Source organism: Felis catus, chromosome C1 (genome assembly GCF_018350175.1).
Source record: "Felis catus isolate Fca126 chromosome C1, F.catus_Fca126_mat1.0, whole genome shotgun sequence".
In the NCBI taxonomy this organism is placed as follows: Eukaryota; Metazoa; Chordata; class Mammalia; order Carnivora; family Felidae; genus Felis; species Felis catus.
Genome location: NC_058375.1, coordinates 85,654,346 through 85,660,689, shown reverse-complemented (window position 1 = coordinate 85,660,689; position 6,344 = coordinate 85,654,346). Strand labels below are relative to the sequence as shown.

The 6,344-nt window shown below is 35.1% G+C and overlaps 1 long non-coding RNA gene across 1 annotated transcript; it reads left to right on the top strand.

The window, feature by feature from the left end:
* Positions 1-1,529: 1,529 nt before the first annotated feature.
* LOC109502498 lies at positions 1,530-4,580 on the top strand. The gene is made up of 2 exons (XR_002161117.3): positions 1,530-1,688; positions 4,495-4,580. It is a non-coding gene; the product is annotated as an uncharacterized LOC109502498 (long non-coding RNA).
* The last annotated feature ends 1,764 nt before the right edge of the window (positions 4,581-6,344 follow it).

Here is a 6,344-nt window from a genome sequence, read left to right as displayed (position 1 = left end):
TTAAAGCCTTCGGTATGAAAATGGCGCTACAGATCCACCATCGTAAGAGCATGCGCTCTATGTGGTTTCTCAGAAACTGAAAGGGATTTGCGCCCGCCTTTGGGAGAAAGGGGGCGCACAAGTGAAGAGCTGCCAGGCGGACTTTGAAGGAGCGCAGTGAGGCCAGCGAGTAAAACTCAACTCCCTGGTCTCAGACCGTTAATCAGCTTTGCCGATTCTCCAAAAAGCTAAATAGGAACAAAAAATAAATATGAAGTGCTTTTGGAAACCTGAGTGGTTTGATTTTTTTGTTGTTGCTCTCATAAGTTATATGTGTGTGTGTGTATATTTCTTAGCTATTAAGAAAAAAGAGAACACGTCAGTAATTCTAATCAAACACGTCCTTGTAAGGGAGTAAAAAAAAAAAAAAAAAAAAAAAAAAAAACCCTAACATCCAAATCTTTAAGGACAGAACCATATAAATTTAAAACTGGAAGAATCATTAACCAGTACTTACTATACCCTATACCTACACAGCATCATCTGTACCCTAATCTTCACATGAGGAAAAAATACCTTAAAAGAGTTTTTTAAAACTGTAAAAGTCCTGAAAGGTGAACTGTAATGTTCTTCAGTGTTGAGATGCATTCCATGTTTTATAGTCCACTGGTCAAGGCTGTGGAGTTAAAGGAGAAGACATCTCTCAAACATGTCCGCAGTCATACAATTACTTCAATTTTGCCTGATATTCTCCCAGTCTTGGTGTCAACAATCATGTTGGCCAAATCAAATTATTTTACTGAAAATTTCTAACAGGTTTTATGTGTGAAAGATAGAAAAGCAAAGCAAATGAATGTCTCAATAAACTTACCCCCTTTGTTTAGAAGTCTGAATTCAATGATGGCAATCTGTTTCCAAATTCACCGATTTAAATTTGGGTAGAATCTAAATTCAATGCAAATTTCCTAACAACTTTTCATCCCAGTGTTGTGTTAGAAAAATTGCATGAGAAAAAGAAGCCCACGTTCTCATTCAACACATAAACTTTTAATTTCACAAATAATCTAAATGAACTCTAAACCTGTATTTTCAGAGACAGTAGCTTCAACTGAACAAAATAAATATACAAAATATACAAAAAACATTTCTTTCATATAATTCGTTTGTTTAGAAATTTTGGTTATAAAGAAATTTTGGTTATAAAGAAATTTGGTTATAAAGGAATTATGACCTGAATGAAAAGAAATCCTGCAAATTAAGAACTCAAAAAGAAAAAGTTTATTTTTCCTTATCATATTTACAGTATGTATATTATAATGAAATTTTTGAAGTTAAGACTCTATAAGTAATTTTTTAATGTTGCATGAAAGAAAAATAAGTGATTATCAGTATAATCAAATTTTTCTAAACCAAAATCTACACAATCTAAATGATATAGAAAATTCTACAAGGAAAATTGTAAACAAGCTAGTGCACACACTGCACACATCCATGTCAAGATTCTAATGAGATCATAAAACACTTTATTCTCTCAATTATCATGAGGTCAGTGTTCCTATTGGCTGTAGTTTCATAATAAAGGCATGATTTCAGTCTGTGGAGGAAGATAATGGAAGAAACTTCTTTCCAATCATCCAGCTTAACAGAAGTGGTAGGAAATGACTTTTATGCTAAGAGAATTAAGATGTCACTCAATGAAGAAAAGAAAGGTAATGTTAAACATAGACATTTAACAGTTAAGTATAGAAATGTCTCAACAACAGTGACCCTTTGAACATCCCTTGAATCCTGCCTTTCACACCCTGAAAAACAGTCTGCAGACTATGCTTGTGCACATTGCAGCTAGAAAACTCACTGCTGGAGGCAGCTCCAAAATACGATATGGCACCAAAATATGTCTGGTTCCAATTCTGCCCCTTGAGGCCATCCTGAACACCCTTAGTCATTCTTGAACATGACACCTCTTCAAAAATGCAAAGGCAGCTCCCTCAGACCACTTCTTCCCCTTAGTCTTACCCGGATTAAAATCCTCAACCTTTCTTTCAACCTCTTCTTAAATTACATGGCTTCAAGTCTAGTCACGGTCTTCTCCAATCTGTCTATACCCCTCATAAATTTAATGTCCCAGTGGTGACCTAGTGTGACTGGTTCTGAGATTGGAAAAAAGCACTGAGAAAAGATTCAGATGAGAGAAAAGCAATTAAAAATGTAAAAGAACCAAGTTTTATCATTTAGCTGCAATAAAAGGGAAAAATACTCTCTCTTGTTGGAGAAGGGTAAGGAAAAAGTTGGTTAGGCTAATCAAAGACTTGACAACGGTGATATTCACTTATTCTATTCAAAGTATCACTTCTTATTAGAATATATTATTAGAAGATGCTCTTTTAGTTGCTTGTTCAGTCATGACGATGTTATATGAGCAAGTAAGAAATACATAGAATACATATTTTGAATTCTTTCTAAAAATTAATTTTCTGTTTAGTTGTGAAACAAGGAGCAGTAGAAACCTGCCCTTCTGAGTAATTTGAAATTCAAAGTAAGTTGAATTATTGGGGCACCTGGCTGGCTCAGTCAGAAGAGCATGCGACTCTTGATCTCAGGGTTGTGAGTTCGAGCCCCACATTGCGTGTAGAGATTACTTAAAAAAAAATCTTTAAAAAAAAGTAATTTGGGGCCTGTGGGTGGCTCAGTTGGTTAAGCATCCAACTCTTGATATCAGGTCAGGTCATGATCTCACAGTGGTGAGATGGAGCCCCTCGTGGGGTTCTATACTGAGTGCGTGGAGCCTACATGGGACTCTCTCCCTTTCTCTCTCTCCCTCCCCCACTTACGCTCTCTCGTTCTCAAAATAAATAAATAAACTTAAAAAAAAACTATTAAAATGTGAATTGTTTAAATATTTTGATAATTAATTCCTTGCCTGGTACCAAAAATATTTTAAAGCAATTTTTTATTATACATATAAATTATTACAGTGTAATCAGAATACCAAAAATATGAGATAGCTGCCTACAGATGCTAAGATCTTGGCCTAACCCAGCACTGCACTAATCACCAATGCCTGTTTAAGAACTCCAAACCAGAATCAAAGATGGTAAAAACCAGGAAGGACCTGGGAGATCAGCTACTTCCAGTTTTCAAACAGGCTCCATAAGGCTTCAGGTAGCAGAAACCTGACCTGGGGATGGGGGTGGAGAGTGATGGATGAGCACACAGGGCTACCAGAAAGTATTTCACTCCTAAAAATGATGTGGTAAATAGAGGAAAGAAAAGAGAAGAAGAAACTGAGGTCCATGGTGGGTAATTAATTTTCTGAAGTCACATAGCTGATTAGTGGTAGAAATAAGACTAGTTACCAACAATCTTTTCTCAATTTTCTCCTAACTTAGCTCATCTTACATTGTTTAGCTCATGGGTTCTTAAACCTTTGAGATAATAAAATATCAAGCAACAATAATGTATATGTATAATATCTTTTCTTCAAATTTTTAGATAAAATATTGAAATAATGTAAACTCAGAATGAAAAAATAAGAGATGTTGCATTATCTGCCATTGCTATTGTTGTCACATGGCTTCTTTAAAAATCTGAATTATTATTTCCACTATTTATTAATAGTATAACCAGTATTCCACAGAATACTGTCACTAACAGTCTGGTCACTAACTGAGAAAGTTAGTGAACATTAAATACAACAATGCAATTTAATAATCATCTTATCTTTGACTAATGCAGCCAGGAAAGAATGACGTAGTTTTAGAAGGTGAAAGAAAGTTCTATGGCCAGGTCAGTATACTTAACAGTGCTCAGTTTATTAGCCAATTTGCTACATTTTTCAAATAGACTGACAACTCAATACAGTTTAAACCTTACAGAATTTATCCATCTACATTTATTTGTCATTTCTACTCTTTTTTTTTTTTTGGAGAAGAAATAAAGAAGTAAACTTTTTTTCTCCAAAAATATATAAAATAATATTCCTTGTGCCACTCCTCACCCCCATCACTACTGCCTCAACTATCACTACCCTCATCATTATCACCTTAGTGGCACATTTCAATCTCAAGTTTTCAGTGTTCACTCTTACATGTCCATTTAATACATGTCCCTACTACACTCTGTACATGCTTATATAAGGTAAATAAAAATAGTTAATGCTTAAGTTTTATTGAAAACCATGCACAGCAATTTATACCTCAGCTCTTACATCATCAGTTGCCTATGAGGTAGGTACTACTAAAACTTTGGTTGGCGAGTGTAATTTGTTCCAGAAACAAATTTGTAATGCTTGTAACGTTTGCAATCCAAAGCACTTGTGTACCAAAGTGAATTTCAAGACCCATTGGCTCAGTTGTAATCGTGTGATGTTCAGCATCACATACTACTCGTATTGTAAGACATCACTCGTGTATCAAGTTAAAATTTATTAGAAATGTTTGCTTGTCTTTCAGAACACTTGCAGAACAAGTTACTCACAATCCAAGGTTTTACTGAATTATTATTCCCATTTTATAGATGAGGAACCTACTACAAAACATATACTCAACAAATACTTGGAAAATGAACAAAGAAGTGAGTTATTAAAATGTTGGGAAATGTCAGGTTATGATGTCGCAGTTCGTGAGTTCAAGCCCCACATCGGACTCTGTGCTGATGACTCAGAGCCTTGAGCCTGCTTTGGATTCTGTGTCTCCCTCTCTCTGCCCTCTCTCTGCCCTTCCTATGACCCTTTCTCTCCCTCAAAATAAAATAAACGTTAAAATTTTTTTTAAATGTTGGGAAATGAACTTATGTGAATCACTTGAACATGAAAGCAGTTTCTTTGTAGCCTGGAGTCATGGAAAAAATACTGCATTTATAATCAGAAGCCCAGCTTTCAGGCATCACTCTATCACCACCTGTGTTATCTTAGACTGTTTCCTCTGTCATTAAATAAGGACTAAAATAATTTGTAACTCGCAGGAATAATAGTAGAATTAAATAAGAGTGCTATGCTGTGATGCCATTGTATAAATATTTGCTATTAATGTTAAAGCTTATATTAAATACAAAATTATTTCCAAAATCATATATTCACAAGACTCAAACTACTATATCTCTTTGGATCTAGGTATTTTTACTTAATTTACTCCTAGCCACCAACATAAGCAAAACAGACACAGAGAAGCTCTTTTTATCAACTGAGGACATCCCCACAATGTACAAGTTAACTTCATCTTCCATTTCTAACTGCCTGTAGCCATGGTACTATCTCTAGAGTGTGATGGGGGCCAATGACTCCATTCAGGCATCCTTGGTGGATTCCTAAATTCCTCTGCTCTGGCTCACATTCTTTTAATCATTCTGTTCCAGAAGCCTAGGACACATGTTCCCTGCAGTTACCACGGGGACCCTTGATGCCCCTTTGTAACATTAGGTTTCCTGTGCAGAAACTCCAGGAGAAAATAATCTTTTCAATAAACTAGCAGGAGACCCTTGGTTTCCATTTTTCCAATCACGAAATACTATATATATATAGTATATATACTATATATATATACAATACTATATATTGTATAAAATACTATATATATATATATATATATATATATATATATATATATATACATACAAACACACTTACTGAACAGATTCCTGATAGTAAGTAATGCTGTTATTGTTATTAACACCTATACCTGTCCTGATTCTCATAGGGGGAAAAACACACTATATCTTCCATGGACCAAGCTTTCCTGCATTAGGATCTATGTCATTCTTCAGAGTATATCCAAAACATAATTGAGATTTATTAATGTAGGATAATCATGATGTGAGAAATCTGACATGCACACAAACAAAAATAATTTTTGCTTATCCTAAAATATATTAGCATATTTTAGGTTAAATATTTCTCTTCATAACCATGTTTTATTTCTCATAACATCAAGTATACATTTTTATATTTATGCATCCATTAATTTGGCAAATATTAACTGCATACCAGGTGCCTGATATTGTGCAAAGTGCTAGGATTGAAATCAAGAACAAAGCACACTTCTTGTTCTTAAGGAAGCAACATTCCAGAGAGGGATATAGGTAAGCAAGCAAGCAAGCTGAGAAGCCAGGGAAGAGTTCCCTAAAGAATTGTAGACTTGGGGCACCTGGCTGGCTTAGTCATTGGAATGCGCAACTCTTGATCTCAGGATCGTGTGTTTAAGCCCCACGTTGGGCATAGAACTTACTTTTAAAAAAACAAAAACAAAAACAAAAACACAAAACCCAAGAGTCCTAGACTTGAAGGTTGAATAGGAGCTCACTAGGTGGAGGAAGTCAGATTATAGAGTAGCAAGGTAGCAGGGAGGTGGGAAGGAGAAAGACACAGGAGA